The sequence below is a fragment of the Stenella coeruleoalba genome, assembly GCF_951394435.1.
Source record: "Stenella coeruleoalba genome assembly, chromosome: 20".
Classification (NCBI taxonomy): Eukaryota; Metazoa; Chordata; class Mammalia; order Artiodactyla; family Delphinidae; genus Stenella; species Stenella coeruleoalba.
The window spans coordinates 57,939,410-57,957,088 of record NC_137166.1 but is presented as its reverse complement, the minus strand read 5'-3'; the positions used below and the strand labels follow the sequence as shown (position 1 = coordinate 57,957,088).

The 17,679-nt window shown below is 43.2% G+C and overlaps 1 long non-coding RNA gene across 1 annotated transcript; it reads left to right on the top strand.

The window, feature by feature from the left end:
- The first annotated feature begins 90 nt into the window (after window positions 1–90).
- On the top strand, window positions 91–13,858 carry LOC307179566. The gene is made up of 3 exons (XR_013825429.1): window positions 91–766; window positions 2,025–2,151; window positions 8,416–13,858. It is a non-coding gene; the product is annotated as an uncharacterized lncRNA (long non-coding RNA).
- Window positions 13,859–17,679: the final 3,821 nt, after the last annotated feature.

Here is a 17,679-nt window from a genome sequence, read left to right as displayed (position 1 = left end):
CAGTAGAAACAGCACCATTTGAAACGCTGCTACCCTTTAATAAATGGGTTAATTTTTGTAACAAAATTTAAATATGTGTGTGTGTGTGTGTGTGTGTGTGTGTATGTAGTTAGGGGACACAATAGTTAACAATTCTAAAAAGGCCACAAAACTAAAAATTAGCTTTTATACAATTTAGGACATTTAGTTTGGCAGTTCCTATTTTACTTCCACTTCTGTTAATCCTGTTGATTTTTGTTTCCACTTCTGAAAATGACTGATAATACAAGCAAGGGAGCCGTTTTTTATGGGAACCAGCAGAGGCTGAGCTCCTGCTGGTCCGCCTGCTTCAGGGGGCTGCAAAACTAACGCTCGGGTTGAACAGTATCAACTCGCTTCGCTTCGGTCCCCAGAAGGCCCCTGGCCGAGAGGCCGCAGTTACAAACCCACGACCAATCAGGGTGAGGAGTTCCCGCGCGTGCGCATCGTGTCGGGGCGGGACTTCCGGCGTCCTCCTTTCGGCGGTCATTTTCGCTTCCTTCTGGTCGGTTCGGCCTCGGAGTGTTGTGTCAGGTTCTAGGTGACGGGACCGAGAAAGTCCGAGGGGAGGGTCTGTCCCCGTTACTCAGGGGTGCGTCTGAGGCTCGGCGACGCAGCACGGGCTGCCCTGCGCCAGGCCCGGGAGAGTGACCACTGTGTCCGCGTCTCGCCTCCTCTGTCGCAGCTCCCGGCCCCGCTCCGCCCAGGGAGTCCGATGGCGGTGGCGGCTCTGAGGGACCCGCCTGAGGTAAACACTCGTCCTCCGGCCCCTCACCGCCCTCACTGCACTAAACACTAAAGCCCCGAGTGCGGGACGCCTGCTCATGTGCCCGCAGCCCAGGTCGCGATGTCCAGGACGGTGAGGCGGCCTTGGGTGGGGCGTGGGCGAGGGTGACAGGCGGAGGGACTGGCAGGTGCAAAGGCTTGGAAGTCGGACTGAGCCAGGAGGATTCGGGAAACCTGGGGTGCATCTTATGACTGCAGTAAAGAGAGTGTGAGGTGGAATCACGCCTGGACCGGCAGAGAGAGAGGTTGTTCCTTTATTCTGAGGGACCTGGGAGTCACAGAGGGCTGTGAACGGACGAGGAACAGTGTATGTGAGGGCTTTAAAAGTTTTCAAAGAGCTGCTCAGAGAAGAGAACGAACGGATTGGAATGGGAGTGACAAAGAGAGTCCTCGTCCAAGGTCACAGGATCTGATGAGAGGCAGCATTGGTTAGTCAGTCAGCCCGAGGTCACTAGGTTCCAGGGCTGGGTGGGGATACAAGGGAGTCCTGCACACATGGAGCCCAGCCATGGTTGCCTTCCTTTTTCGTCCAGGTTCTGAAGGTTGAAGAGGCACTTATGGAACCTATGTAAGGCAGGAGAGGGTGTCCCAGTCCCTCACTGGTTCTGGGTGGCTAATACTGAAACAGAGATCAGAAGCAAGGCAGGCAGGGCTTTCCCTGGCTATGGGCTCCCTCAGAGAACTGGGATTGTACCAGATCATATTTGATTTTGTTAAGCACTCTGTGGATGCCATGCTCCAAGTCCCTGGGTGAGTCCAGAGAGGTGCCTGTGATGTGGGGCAGGGAGGTGGTAGAGCTGTGGGAGTGCAACTGTGAGGTCTGAAGGTGTGAAAGAGGTTTGGTCAACTGAATGACGTGCACATCAAGGGGAAGTGTGAGCTGAGGGCCCACAGGACCTGGTGTTGGGGATTAAGGGTAAAGATGAGCCCATGTTTTGCTGTGTCTTGGAGGCACAATGTGGGAGACCTCAGGGGAATTACTTCGGGGGAGGGATGGGGCCCTGTAGGCCAGGCCCAGAGTTTAGATGGCGTTTATCCCCCCGGCCACCGCCTTTTGTGGCTGAGGGTTGAACACAGTGAGGAGAGATCAGGCATCATTGGCACGAGGCCTGACGTGGGGAACTCTGATGGAGGATGACCATGGAATACATGTGTGAGGAGATGAATTGTGGGTCCTCAGAGAGAGAATGTTTATGTTTCATCTATCTCATTCATGACAGGTTGGTGTGACCTTTGAGGACATTGCCCTGTACTTCTCCTGGGAGGAATGGAAGCTCCTTGATGAGGCTCAGAGACGCCTGTACCATGATGTGATGCTGGAGAACTTTGCACTTATATCTTCACTGGGTAAGAGCCTCACCCTCCCCAGTGACCTGGGCTAGGCTCTGTATCCTGCCTCACCCTCTTTTCTCCAAGGTGTGCTCTGTCCTTCTCACATATGGACCTTGGGCACTGTTTCTTTCCCCAGCTTTCTGGGTAGTTGCTGTGACAGGTAGGGCTGGGTTGTTTGCACTGCCCTCTTCTCTCCCCATAGCCCCAATACAGTCTGTACTCAACCCTCGTAGGGATGGATTTGAGGTCAGCAGTCTTGCAGTTAGGCTAATACTTGCCCTTTCCCTGGTCAGGTGGTGTATCCACGTCCATGGCACTTCTGTGTCCCAGGTTTTGTTCCTTTTTATCATCTGACATTTCGTTCTGCCTCCATATGCCAGGAATTGAAGGTATTGTCATGACCATTACTTACTTGGACCATGGGCTATTTTCCAAGGCTGTCCTTCATGGTTTTACTTGTAGTGTTTAGATCTCTTTTCTTTTTTCTTTTCTCCAGCTTATTGGGGTATAATTGACAAATAATACTGTATATGTTTAAAGTGTACAGGGAGTTCCCTGGTGGTCTAGTGGTTAGGATTCAGCACTTTCACTGCCGTGGCCTGGGTTCAGTTCCTGGTAGGAGAACTGAGATCCCACAAGCCGTGCGTTGTGGCCAAAGAATAAAAAAAAAGGTAAAACGTAAAAGTAAGTACACAGTGTCATGATTATATATATACACACACACATTGTGAAATGATTACTACAATCAAGTTAATTAACACATCCAGTACCTCACATATTATATTTACATTTCCTGTGTGTGTGAGAACCCTTAAGATCTACTTTCTTAGCACATTTGAAGTATACCATACAGCATTATTATTATAGGCTCCATGCTGTATTAGATCCTCAGAGCTTTTTCATCTTATAACTGACAAACATCTCCCCATTTCCCCTAGACCTGAGCCCCTGGCCTTCTACTCTTTGTTGCTATGGGTTCAACTATTTTTTTTTTCAAGATTCCATATATAAGTTTTAGCATACAGTATTTATCTTTCTCTGGCTTATTTCACTTTGCATTATGCCCTCCAGGTTCATCAGTATTGTCACAAATGCATGATTTCCTTTTTTATGGCTGCATAATACCCCACTGCATATAAATACCAGGCTTTATTTACCCACTTATCTGTAGACAGATACGGGCATATTGCAGGTTTTGTTCCAGACCACCACAGTAAAGTGAGTATCACAATAAAGCAAGTCACACAGACTTTTGGTTTCCCAGTGAATATGAATGTTATGTTTACATTGTACAGTAGCTTGTTAGTGTGCAGTAGCCTTATGTCTAAATAAACAACGTGTATAACTTAGTTAAAAAATACTTTATTGCTAAAATAATGTTAACCATCATCTGAGTTGTATCTTTTTGTTGATGGAGGTTCCTGCCTTGATTTTGACTAATCAAGGTGCTGACTGATCAAGTTACTGAAGGTTTTGGTGGCTTTGGTAATTTCTTTAAATAATATAACAATGAAGGTTGCCAAATTGATGGACTCTTCTTTCATGAATGACTTCTCTGTAGCTTGCGATGCTGTTTGATAGCATTTTAAAACACAGTAGAACTTCTTTCAAAATTGGAGTCAATCTTCTCAAACCCTACTGTTGTTGCTTTATGAACTAAGTTTATGTAATATTTTAAAGCATTTGTCATCATTTCAACAACCTGCACAACATCTTCACCAGGAGTACATTCCATCTCAAGAAACCACTTTCTTTTCTCATCCATAAGAAACAACTCTTCATCTGTTAAATTTTTCTCCTGAGATTACAGCAATTCAGCGATCTTCCAGCTCTACTTCTAATTCTCTTGCTTTGTCCACAACATCTGCAGTTACTTCCTCCACTGAAGTCCTGAACCCCTCAAAGTCATCCAGAGAGTTGGAATCAAGTTTTTCCCAACTCCTGTTAATGTTGATATTTTGACCTCTTCCCATGATTCACAGCTGTTCTTAATGGCATCTAGATTGGTGGATCCTTTCCAGAAGGTTTTCAATTTACTTTGCCCCGATCCATTAGAGGAATTACTATCTATGGCAGCTGTAGCCTTATGAAATGTATTTCTTAAGACTTGACAGTGTAAACTACTTGATCCATGGGCTACAGAATGGATGTTGTAGTAGTAGACATGAAAACAACATTAATTTTATATATCTCCATCAGAGCTCTTGGGTGACCAGCTGCATTGTCAGTGAGCAGTAATATTTTGAAAACAATCTTTTTTCAGAGCAGTAGGTCTCAACAGTAGTCTTAAAATATTCAGTAAACCATGTTATGAGGAGACGTGCTGACATCCAGGCTTTGTTGTTCCATTTATAAAATATATGCAGAGTAGATTTAGCAGAATTGTTAAGGGCCTAAGATTTTCAGAACGATAAATGAGCACTGGCTTCAACTTCTAGTCACCAGCCTCATTACCTCTAATAAGAGAGTCAGCCTGTCCTTTGAAGCTTTGAAGCCAGGCATTGACTTCTCCTCTCTAACTGTGAAAGTCCTAGATGTCATCTTCTTCCAACATAAGACTGTTTCATCTACATTAAAAATGTTTAGTGTAGCCACGTTCATTAATTATCTTAGCTAGATCATCTGGATAACTTTGGTATAGCTTCTACATCGGCACTTGCTGCTTCACCATGTGCTTTTTTTTCATCTTGTACTTTTATTTTCTGGAGGTGGCGTCTTTCCTTAAATCTCATGAACCAACCTACGGTAGCTTCAGACTTTTTTTTTTTTTGCAGCTTCTCACCTCTCTCAGCCATCACAGAATTGGAGAGAGTTAGGACCTGACTCCGGATTAGGCTTTGGCCTAAGGGAATGTGTGGCTGGCTTGATATTGAATACAGATCACTAAAACTTTCTCCATATCAACAATAAGGCTATTTTGCTTTCTTATTTGTGTGTTCACTAGAGTACCACTTTTAATTTACTTCAAGAACTTTTCCTTTGTATTTATTGATACAACTTGGTTAATACTGTTTGGTCCAAGAAGCCTGGCTTTCAGCCTATCTTGGCTTTTGACTTGCCTTCCTCACTAAGCTTAATCATTTCCAGCTTTTGATTTAAAGTGAAAGATATGTGATCCTTCCTTTTACTTGAGCACTTAGAGGCTATTGTAGGGTTATTAATTAGCTTAACTTCAATATTGTTACATCTCAGGTAAGAGGGAGGCTTGGGGACAGGGAGAGAGATGGATTGGCCAGTTGGTAGAGCAGCCAGAACATGTATAATGTTTATCTATTAAGTTTCCTGTCTTATATGGATACAGTTTGTGGCACCCCAAAACAAAGATCACTGATCACAGATCACCATAACAAATGTAATAATAATGAAAAAGTTTCAAATATCGCAAAAAATACCAAAATGTGATGCACAGACACAAAGTGAGCAAATGCTGTTAGAAAACTGGTGCAAATAGGCTTGCTTGACACAGGGTTACTGGAAACCTTCAATTTGTAAAAAACTGTGTTATCTTTGAAGCAGAATAAAACAATGTATGGCTGTACTTAGGTTGTTTCTAAACCTGGGCTATTGTGAATAATGCTGACATGAACATGGGGGTGCAAATACCTCTTTGAGATATGGATTTTGTTTCCTCTGGATATACACATAGAATTGGGATTTTTGGACCATATAGTAGTCCTTTTTTCAATTTTTAAGAAATTCCATACAGTTTTCCCTAATGGCTGTACCGATTTACAGTCCTACCAACAATGTAGAAGGCTTTCCTTTTCTTCACATCCTCACGAACACCTATCTCTTGTCTTTTTTTTTTTTTTTTTTTTTGTGGTACGCGGGCCTCTCACTGTTGTGGCCTCTCCCGTTGTGGAGCACAGGCTCCGGACGAACAGGCTCAGTGGCCATGGCTCACGGGCCCAGCCACTCCGTGGCACGTGGGATCCTCCCGGACCAGGGCACGCACCCGTGTCCCCTGCATCGGCAGGTGGACTCTGAACCACTGCGCCACCAGGGAAGCCCATCTCTTGTCTTTTTGATAGTAGTATTCCAAACAGGTGTGAGGTGATACCTCATTGTGGTTTGGATTTGCATTTCCCTGATGTTAGTGATGTTGAGCACCTTTTCATGTACCTGATGACCATTTGTATGTCTTTGGATAAATATCTATTCAGGTCCTTTGCCCATTTTTAATTGGATTCTTTCATTTTTTATTGTTGAATTGTATGAGTTCTTATATTTTCTAGATATTAACCCCTTATCAGATAAACACTTTACAAGTATTTTCTCCTTTACCTTAGGTTGTGTTTTCATTTTGTTTCCCTTGTTGTTCAGGTTTTTGGCTTGATATACTCCCACTTGTTTATTTTTACTTTCATTGCTTGTGCTATTTGTGTCATCCAAAAAAATCATTGCCAACACCAGTGTAAAGGAGATTTTTCTCTGCGTTTTCTCCTAAATGTTTTACAAGTTTAGTCTTACATTTAAATTTTTTAATCCAATTCAAGTTAATTTTTGTGAATGGTGTAAGATAAGGGTCTAGTTTTCTTTTTTTTTGCATGTGGATATCCAGTGTTCCCATCACCAATTATGGAGGAGACTGTCCTTTATCCATTGTGTGTTCTTGAGGTGCCTATCAAAGATGAGTTATATAAGTGTGCCTTTATTTCTGGGCTCTCTATTCTGTTCCATTGGTCTATGTGTCTGTTTTTATACCAGTGTCATCATGTGCTAATTACCATAGCTTTGTAATATTTTGAAATCAGGAAGTGTGATGCCTCTAACTTTGTCCTTCTTTCTCAAGATTGCTTTGACTATTTGGGAGTTTTTGTGCTGCCATACAAATTTTAGGATTGTTTACTCTATTTCTTTGGAAAATGTCATTGGACTTTCGATATGGATTGTTTTCAGTCTGTAAGTTGCTCTTGGTAAAATTAACAGTATTCTTCCAATTTAAGAACACTGGATGTCTTTCCATTTATTTGTGTTTTCTTCAGTTTTTTCCATTGTTGTCTTATAGTTTTCAGAACACAGATATTTCATTGTTAGTTTATAGAAATGCAATTGCTTTTTGCATATTGATTTTGTATCCTGCAGCTTTACTGATATTGTTTAATAGTTCTAACAGATTTGGGTGGGAGGAGTCCCTGGGGTTTTCTATATAAGAGCATATCTTCTGCAAACACAGACAGTTTTACTTATTTTGTGATTTTGATACCTTTTTTTTTTCTTTCTGATAACTATGTGTTCTGGCTAGGCCTTCCAGAACTGTGTTGAATAGAAATGTGGACAGTGGGCACTTTTGGCTTGTTCTGGATTTCAGAGGAAAGGCTTTTAGTTTTTAAACTTTGAGTATAATATTAGTGTGGGCTTATTGTGTATGGGTTTATCGTATTGAGATACATTCCTTCTATACCTAATTTGTTGAGAGTTTTTAACATGAAACTATCCTCAATTTGTTTAGTGCTTTTTTTGCATTTTTTGAGACATTCATATGATTTTTATCCTTCATTCTGTTAATATGGTAAGTCATGTTTTTTGACTTGTATATGAGGAACTATCCTTGCATCCCAGGGATAAATCATACTTGATAATGATAATAATGTAAGATTCTTCTTCTGCAGTAAAAACATCAAGTCTTAACCACTGGATGACTGCCAGGGAGTTACCTAAATTTTTTTTTTATTATTCAATAGTGTAAGATTCTTGAACGTGCTGTTGAGTATTTATTAGGAATTTCTCATTCTATGGTCACCAAGGAGTTTGGCCCGTAATTTTCCTTTCTTGTAGTTTGCATATCTTGCTTTTGTATCAGGGTAATCCTAGCCTCAGAAATTGAGTTTTGAAATGTTTCTTCTTAAGTGTTTTGGAAGAGTTGAGGAAGGATTGACATTAATTCTTCTTAAAATCTTTGGTAGAATTCACCAGTGAATCTATCTCATCCTGGACTTTTCTTTGTTGGGAGATTTTTTTTTATTAATGATTCAGGTTCCTTACTTGTTGTTGGTCTATTCATATTTTTTATTTCTTCATGACTCATTGTTGGTAGGTTGTCTGTTTCAAAGAATTTATCCGTTTCTTCTAGTTTATCCAGTTTGTTGGTATTTAGTTGTTCATAGTAGTTTCTTATAACCTTTTTATAAGTAGCCACTTCCCCAATGGAATTTCAAATCTCTTGTGTGGAACAGCATCCCACTGACTCATTCTTAGATGTGACACATCCATTTATGATGATGTTGCCTCCTTCCTATAAAGTTAACATGTACTTCACCAGCATTTATTTGCATTCAGGTTGCTGCTGTGGAGCAGAGGATGCAGAAGCACCCTTTCAACAAAGCATTTCTATAAGCATGTCACAGGCCAGGACTCACAGGGAAGGCTCATTTTCCCAGAAGAGCCACCCCTGTAAGAAGTGTAGTCTGATCTTGAGAGGTGTTTTTCACTTGGCTGAGCATGAAGAAACACAACACAGCCAGAAAGTGTTCGGGTGTAGAATATGTATGAAACGATTTCATTTTAGTGCAAACCTCCAGAAACACCAGAAACAGCATATGGCAGAGAAATCCTTCAGAAACGCTGTAGTCAGGGCCTTGTTTGTGAAAAGCTGCAAATGCCATGTGTCAAGGAAGCCCTTTACCTGTGAGGAAGTAGGGAAAGATTTTCTGGCCACCTTGGGACATCTCCAGCAACAGATCACTCACACCAGGGAGGAGAAGCCAAACAAGATTGCCCAGCGTGAGGCAACTTTACAAAGCAGAGAAAGTCATTACAGCTGGGGAGAATTCAAGAAAGCCTTCAGCCCGAAACATGCACTTGTTCAGAACCAGGGTGTCCACCCTGGAAGACATTGTTTTGTGTGCAGTGAATGTGGGAAGACATTCAGGTACAAATCCTCATTTGTTGTGCACCAGAGAGTGCATACTGGAGAAAGACTTCGTGTGTGTCGTGAATGTGGAAAATCTTTCAGGCGAACCTCAACCCTCAATCTGCATCGAAGAATTCATACTGCAGCAAGGCAGTACAAGTGCAGCAAATGTGGGAAATCCTTTAACCAAAACTTTGTCCTTATTTATCCCTGGAGGAGACACATTGGAGAAAATTGTTACTTGTGCAGTGAATGTGCGCAGTTTCCTAGCTGTAGATCCATCCTAATTCGACAACGGACAATTCACACTGGAGAAAGGCGTTATGAGTGTACTCAATGTGGGATATCTTTTAGACGAAAATTTTACCTCATCGTACACTGGAGGGTTCACACAGGAGAAAGGCCTTACGATTGCAGTGAGTGTGGGAACTCTTTTACCAATAGCTCGGTGCTCGTCCTACACCAGCGGGTACATAAAGGGGAAAGGCCTTTTGCTTGCAGTGAATGTGGGAAATCTTTTACCAATAGCTCGATACTCATTCTCCACCGGAGAGTTCACACAGGAAAAAGGCCTTATGAGTGCAGTGAGTGTTGGAAATCCTTTAGTCATCAATCTTACCTCACTCAACACTGGAAGGTTCATAGTGGAAAAAGGCCTTATGAATGCATTGAATGTGGGAAATCTTTTATGTCTCGCCGTGGCCTCCATTATCATCAGAGAGTTCACACTGGGTCAAGGCCTTATGAATGTAGTGAATGTGGGAAGTCTTTTACCTCTCACTCTGGCCTTCGTTATCATCAGAGAGTTCACACAGGAGAAAGGCCTTATGAGTGCAGTGAGTGTGGAAAATGTTTTACCTCCAGCTCTGCCCTGTGTTATCATCAGAAGACTCATGCTGGAGATAGGCCTTATGAGTGCACTGTATGTGGGAAATGTTTTTCCTCTGGTTCCACCCTCAGTAATCATCAGAGGGTTCACACTGGAGAAAGGCCTTATGTATGCAGTCAATGTGGGAAATCTTTTTTCTCTAGTTCCAACCTCAGTAATCATCAGAGAATTCACACAGGAGAAAGGCCTTATGTGTGCAGTGAATGTGGGAAATCCTTTATCCAAAGGTGCTCCCTTCTTAAACACCAGAGAGTTCACACAGGAGAAAGGCCTTATGTGTGCAGTGAATGTGGGAAATCCTTCACCCAAAGATGTCACTTTCTTATACACCAGAGAGTTCACACTGGAGAAAGGCCTTACAAGTGCAGTGAATGTGGGAAATCCTTTTCCACTAGTTACAACCTCAGTAATCATCAGAGAATTCACACAGGAGAAAGGCCTTATTTGTGCAGTGAATGTGGGAAATCGTTTATCCAAAGATCTTACCTTCTTATACACCAGAGAGTTCACACAGGAGAAAGGCCTTATAAGTGTAATGAATGTGGGAAATCTTTTACCACTAGGAGGAACCTTCGTTATCATCAGGGAGTTCACACTGGATAAAGGCCTTATAAGTGCAGTGAATGTGGGAAGTCTTATATCTATAGTTCCATCCTCCAGGATCATCAGAGAATTCGTGTAATCAAAAGGTCTTATGGGGGCTTCCCTGGTGGCTCAGTGGTTAAGAATCCGCCTGCCAATGCAGGGGACATGGGTTCAAACCCTGGTCTGGGAAGATCCCACATGCCGTGAAGCAACTAAGCCTGTGCATCACAACTCTTGAGCCTGTGTCTAGAGCCCAGAAGCCACAACTACTGAAGCCCAGATGCCTAGAGCCCGTGCTCCACAACGAAGAGTAGCCCCCACTCGCTCCAACTAGAGAAAGCCCACACCCAGCAACAAAGACCCAACTCAACCATAAATTTAAATAAAAGAATAATAAATAAATATTTTTAAAAGGTCTTATGAATGCACTGTATATGGAAAATCGTTTAGAGCAAATTCTTATCTCACTGAAAACTGTAGAGTTCACAATGCAGCAAAGCCTTTATGCATGCAGTGAATGTGATAAATCTTTTTCATCTAGGTCCAGACTGTGTTATCATCAGAGTGTTACGATCAGAACAGGGTCAAGGCTTTATGAGTGCAGTGAATGTGAGAAATCTTTTATCCAAAGATGTCACCTAATACACCAGAGAGTTCACACAGGAGAAAGACTTTATCAGTGTAGTGACTGTGAGAAATCTTTTACTACTAGGTGTGGCCTATGTGATTATCTGAGAGTTCACACTGGAGAAAAGCCTTATGAGTGCAGTGAATGTGGGAAATCTTTTTCATCTAGGTCTGGTTTCCATTAACATCAGAGTTCACACAGGATCAAGGCCAAATGAGTGTAGTGAATGTGGGAAATCTTTTATTTGTAGTTCCATTCTCCATGAACATCAGAGAATTCACACTAACAAAAGGCCTTATGAATGCACTGAAAGTGGGGAGTCCTTTAGAGTAAATTCTTATCTCATTGAACACTGTAGAGGTCATACTGGAGAAAAGACTTATAAATGCAGTGAATATGGGAAGTCCTTTTCATCTAGGTCAGCCTCCATTATCATCAGAGAGTTCACACAAGATTGAGGCCATATGAGGGTAGTGAACGTGGGAAATCTTTTCCCCAGAGCTCTGCAGTCCTTCACCATCAGTGTTCACAGAGGTGAAAGGCCTCAAGTGTCTGGTGAATGTGGGTAAATCCTTTACCTCTAGTTCCACCCTTTATTCATATCAGAGAGTTCACAGGAAAAGCCCTATTTGTGCCAAGAATTTGGGAAGTCCTTTCCTAAAGAACTTTCTTGGGGCTTCCCTGGTGGTGCAGTGGTTGAGAGTCCACCTGCCATGCAGGGGACACGGGTTCATACCCTGGTCAGAGAAGATCCCACATGCCATGGAGATGCTAGGCCCGTGAGCCATGGCCACTGAGCTTATGCATCCGGAGCCTGTGCTCCGCAATGGGAGAGGCCACAACAGTGAGAGGCCCGTGTACCGCAAAAAAAAAAAAAAAAAAAATTCCTCATTATACATGGTAGAATTTACACTGGAGAAAGGCCTTGAACATGCAAAGAAATGTGCAATTTTCTAGTTCAGGGTAATGACGTTGGAAGAAACTGAGGAGCCACCCATCTGAATTCAATCTCATATGTCCAGTTGTCCACAGGGGGAGATGCCCCTTAAGTTTCAGTTACATGGGAAGCATGTGTGGCTATATTGCACTTTGTAATCTGTCCAGGGCTTTTCCCAGATTTATGTCACTGCACATTTCTGTGGCCATTTTACCCCTATCACCTGGCAGGTCCACACCATGGGCATCAGTCACCAGCCCAGTGTGCTCAGGGAAACTGACCTCTGTTCTTCCAAGTGTTGGAGCAAACCAGGAATAGTAGCCCAGTCCGTTAGGGGTTGGTGTTCCCCTCTCTCTGACTACGTGTACAAAAGCCTGAAGGAATGTTGGCCCCGAGAACGTCATATGAATTCAGCTGACAATGTGCAGAGAAGGACAACATTTTCCAGGGACATTTTCTCAAATGCTCAGTTTTTCCGTCTAGCAAGTCACCAACCCAAACTGTGTGCCACACATTGTTTTGGTTTGTATAATATGGATGCCTTACTGTTTAAGACCTACTTTGTTTTTGGAGTTCTTTGTACTGCTAGAGGTTTTTTATAAGGAGATTTGGGCTCCACAGGCATTGGCCTCAGGGAGGATAGTATGATGGCAAAAATTGGCTTGCCATTTTTGGTCAAATTTGCATTAGTGCCGGTGAAGTTGTAGGAGAGAGGGCAGGGCTTTTTGGTCCTCATTTGAAGCCTGGATGCTGTGAGTTTTAGGAGACTCAGACATCACCCTCAAGAGGAGTAAGATGTGACAATCTCAAGTTCTTGGAACAGCATGAATTTTTTCCCCTGTTCACAGGGGATATCACGAGAGATGTCAGCACTGTTGAGAAGAATCTCCTCCCTTGGTTTTGCAAAGAGCATGTGTCCTGATGTCCAAAATTCCATGGGTGACAGTCACTGGTTGTAAGACTATAGGGGTCAGGTTTCTGATACAGAAACTGGGTTAGTAGGGAGCAGAGGGTACAGCAGCCAGCTCATTGGAATATGCCTCTTCTAAAAGTGCATCCACGGATGTCTTTGTGATGATGACCTATGTGCAGGATCAGCGTGTACACAAATCTCAGAACCTTCAGGCATGTTTATCTTGTGTAGCTGAGGTCATTGTCAGAGAAGACAATTGGAAAGTTTTGTGGATTTTTGTAACCTCCCTGCAATGTTTGCCTCAAGGCCGTTGCTGCACAGGCAGAAAAAAGAAAAGTAGAGGAAAGTAGTCCAGGGATGTGGCTCTTGTGAGCCAACCAACATTCCTGTTGACTGAAGTGGAAATATCCTTTATTAATCGCCAGTGTTTGCTGCCACTGAGGCAAGACTGACACCCAGAGGGCATGACAAAAAGATGGTGGAGTCATTATAGGGCTGTCGAATCTATTTTCCAAAAAAGTGGGGCAAACAGATTTTGTTTATCTTAAAGTGTTTTTTTTTAAGCTTTATTTAGGTGTCATTTACATGTAGTAAAGTACACATATTTAAAGTGAAGTATTTGGTAAATATTGACATACACATGATACCTGTGAAAACATCATCACAGTCATGGTAATGACCATATCTGTCACCATGTATTTGCCTGATGTCCTTTTGCAGTCTCTGTGTCCCTGCCCTTTTCAGCCCTCCAAGCCCCCATTGATTTATTTTCCATTATAATAGATATCTTTATGTTTTCTATAATTTATATGATGGAATCCTTAAATGTTTACTCTCTTTTTTCTGGTTTCTTTTATATTTTATAATTATTTTGTTATATGATGTTATATTTGTTATACAGATGTTATGTAAGTAGTTCATCCCTCCCTTTTATGTTCTTTTGTGGTTCAGTACTCTTATCTTTAGATATACTGCTATTTATCCATTCACTTGTTTATGTACATTTTGGGTATTTCCAGAGTTTGACTGTAGAAAATAAACTGGTGCAAACATTTGTGTACAGTTCTTAATATGGATATTTGTTTCATTTATCTTTTGTTCAAAAAATTAGATTGCAGTGTCTGAATCATGAGGTAGGTGAATATTTAGCTTTTGAAGAAACTAACAAATTCTGACTAAATATTTGTGTTTTTTACATTTTTACCAGCACTGTATGAGGGTTCCATTTTCTCTATATCCTAGCGAATACTTATTTGGTCAGTCGTTTTTAATTTTAACCCTTTTAATAAGTTTGTTACTCTGTCTCACTGTTGTTTTCATTGTATTTCCATAAGAATTCATGATTAGCATTTTTTCGGATGTTTGATCCCTTTTGTCATTTGCTCTCTTTTGTAAAATATCCATTTTTATCTTCTATTTTATGAACTTTGGCTATATTCTTTCTTTTTTTTTTTTAACAAGTAGGACATTGAAACAACAAAGATGTGTATTGGAGTGTCATCCATTTTCACTTGTTGAATAATGTGACTGTTTTATGGAAGAAATGCTTTCAGTACTGGAAGGGCATGCCCTGAGTTTTTTCAGTTTTTTTGTTATGCACGGTTTAATGGACACATGTTACCATACACTTTTAAGATTAATTTGCCCTGGGAATTCCCTGATGGTCTAGTGGTTAGGACTCTGCTAGGGCCTGGATTCAATCCCTGGTCAGGGAACTAAGATCCCACAACCACTCAGTGCAGCCAAGGGGAAAAGAAGAAAAAGATTAATCTACCCTAATATGTTGTCCATCACTTTCTGAAGTCCAGACAGTGAATAATGACCTTGCTTTGTAGTGTTTGTCCATTTTCCTGCTCCATTATGGGGGTTGGTAGGTTGGAGCAGGACTCTTAGATAGACTAAATGACATCAGGATGAACAGTACATTCTTTGAGTCTCCAAAGCCCGATATGGAGGGAGCTAGGAGGGCAGGGATCAGACTCTCCAAGCCTGGGTCAGGCAACCTGGGTTTGTAGCCCAGATGTTGGATTCACATCCTGGATCCTGTTGCCTTGACTCACAGATAAATGAGTCACTTACCGTCTCTCCTCCCCCAACCCTCTGTAAACAGGGATAAGGAGCGTCTTGTCCCCTGGCCTTTAGATGAGCTGCAGAGCCAAGGCTCCCATTCCCCGTGAGGTGGGTATGCCTGTGGTGACACACCGAGCCCAGCCACCCTGCGCTCCTCCTGACTAGCGGCCCGAGCTGATGCCGTGGTGCCACCCTCAGGAGGCCAGTGCTGCAGGACACTGAGGCCTTGCGTGGGTTTCCCACCAGAGAATCTTTAGGTGACTTGTTGGAACTCCTTCAGGTTCAGTTCCTGACGGATGTACAGGCAGTGATGGTATTTAACTTGTTCTTTGTGAGGAGCAATAAAAGGAAGAGACTGGCACTTCCCTGGAGGTCCAGTGGTTAAGACTCCATGCTTCCACTGTAGGGCGCACGGGTTTGATCCCTGGTCAGGGAACTAAGATCCCACCTGCAGTGTGATGCGGCCAAAAAAAAAAAGAGACCAAACAAAGAGGCAGACCACTCAATATAGGTAGGTGGCAGTTTTAATGGACAAGGGAACTTATGAGGCTTGTCTTTGGTCTTGTCTTGGCTACAAGTTGTGTGGCTTTCCCCATACACCCACCAAATCTTTCTTTTTATTCTTCCTTTCCTTCCTTCCTCCCTTCCTTTTCTTTCATGGATGCTGTGTCAGGTCTTAGTTGTGGCATGCGGGATCTAGTTCCCTGACCAGGGATCGAACCCGACCCCGTGCATTGGGAACGCAGAGTCTTAGCCACTGGACCACCAGGGAAGTCCCCACCCACCAAATCTTAAAAGTTAGTATGGACGCCCTAACTGGATTCAGCCACATACACTGTCTAGATAGTCTCAACACCACATTTCTGTCTGAAGGCTGTATCCTTGGAGCAGCTTCTAGAAGTGGAGAAGACAAGTGAATGCACATTCCAAGGACAGCAGAGTTACTGAGGGGCCTCCAGTTGCCCAGGTCCAGCCTGGGGATCACCCAGCAGTCACGTCTTCTCAATGACCTCCTCCGACACTACCCACCACCCCGTGACCGGCTCTGCAATCTCCCGAGCTCCCCTCTTCCGCAGCTTGCCCACATCCGTCGGCCATGGCTTTCTGTTGCATGGAGGTGGCTCATTTGGCAGATACCTGGCTGTGCTGAAGGCAGATACCTAAGCAGCAGTAGAGGCACAGGCAAGAAGAAACAGACTGACAGTGTTTCCAAACTCAGTGTCATGTTTTTCCACCAAGAACTCGTGAAAGTTGACCTCTGTCATCGTGTGACTTCAATATGACGTTAGCCGACTCATGGGGTATGAACATGCCACATTCTGTAGTTCTGTAGGTGCACGCGCCTCCTTGAGTGGTAGTAATAACGTCCACGGCCTTCCTACTTTGGAGGACAGCTTTTCTGTTTAGAGATATTTGAGTTTTCAATAAAGACAGGCTTTGTTGGCTGTCATTTGAGGCTGCCTGGGTGGATTTTCTAAGAGCTGCTATGTGTGCTTTAACACCCTCCAGGCCGATGGAGGCGGATCACACCAGTGGGAAACAAAATGTACCCACCTAGAATTGTGGAGAGGGAGGTTGGCAACTGTTCCTGTGGGGTGGATTCTTCCCTGTGCCCAGGGAAAACCCAGGGTACAGCAACCTGCCACCCAGGTGGAAGCCATGGCCAAAGATTAGTGCCACACAACCATCAGGTCCCATTTAGGGCCACCCAGTGAATACTTGGCCAGTGTAACAAGTCAGTGACAAACTAGTTGCTGTATTTCAATATGATGGAGTGACTGCACAGTTCCAGTGATATCCGTCCCCTATCCCTGGCCTCATTATGTTGGTTCTGTTTAGATTTTTCTGTTCCAGCATAGGGCTTTCTGGGTGCTCAGATGTCCATAACCTGGGGTAAGTCACATAAACCCCTCCTATTCTGCACACAGCCACCCATGGCTCTAATAATGTGTTGTTGTTGTTTTAAATGATACTTGCAGTCGGTTTGACAGGCTGCCTGTGTAGTTTGACAGAAAAAGAATACTCTTACCCATTGTTATCGGTCGTGTATGCCAAAGTCCAGGTCTCTGGATCAGTATTGATAATGTCAGATTGTTGACCTGAAACAAATAGACTGTCAGATATTTCTTCAATAAAGACGGGATTAGGGACTTCCCTGGTGGTCCAGTGGTTAAGAATCCGCCTGCTAATGCAAGGGACACAGGTTCGATCCTGGTCGGGGAAATAAGATCCCACATGCCACGGGGCAACAAAGCCCGCACACTCTGGAGCCCCCCACGCCACAATTAGAGAAGCCCTCATGCTGCAGTGAAGATCCTGCATGCCACAACTGAGACCTGACGCAGCCAAATAAATAAATTAAAAAAAATAAAGATGGGCTTATTTGGGATCAGCAGAGAGTTACAAATCAGGGTCCATAACTATGGCAAGGCACATGCTATTTCCTGCATGGCAAGGGCAGGGGAACACTTTTTTTTTTAAATTATTTTATTTATTTTTGGCTGCATTGTGTCTTTGTTGCTTTGTTGCACATTGTGTGTGGGCTTTCTCTACTTGCGGCGAGCGGGGGTTACTCTTTATTGCAGTGGGCGGGCTTCTCATTGCAGTGGCTTCTCTTGTGGTGGAGCACGGGCTCTAGGCACACAGGCTTCAGTGGTTGTGGCACCTG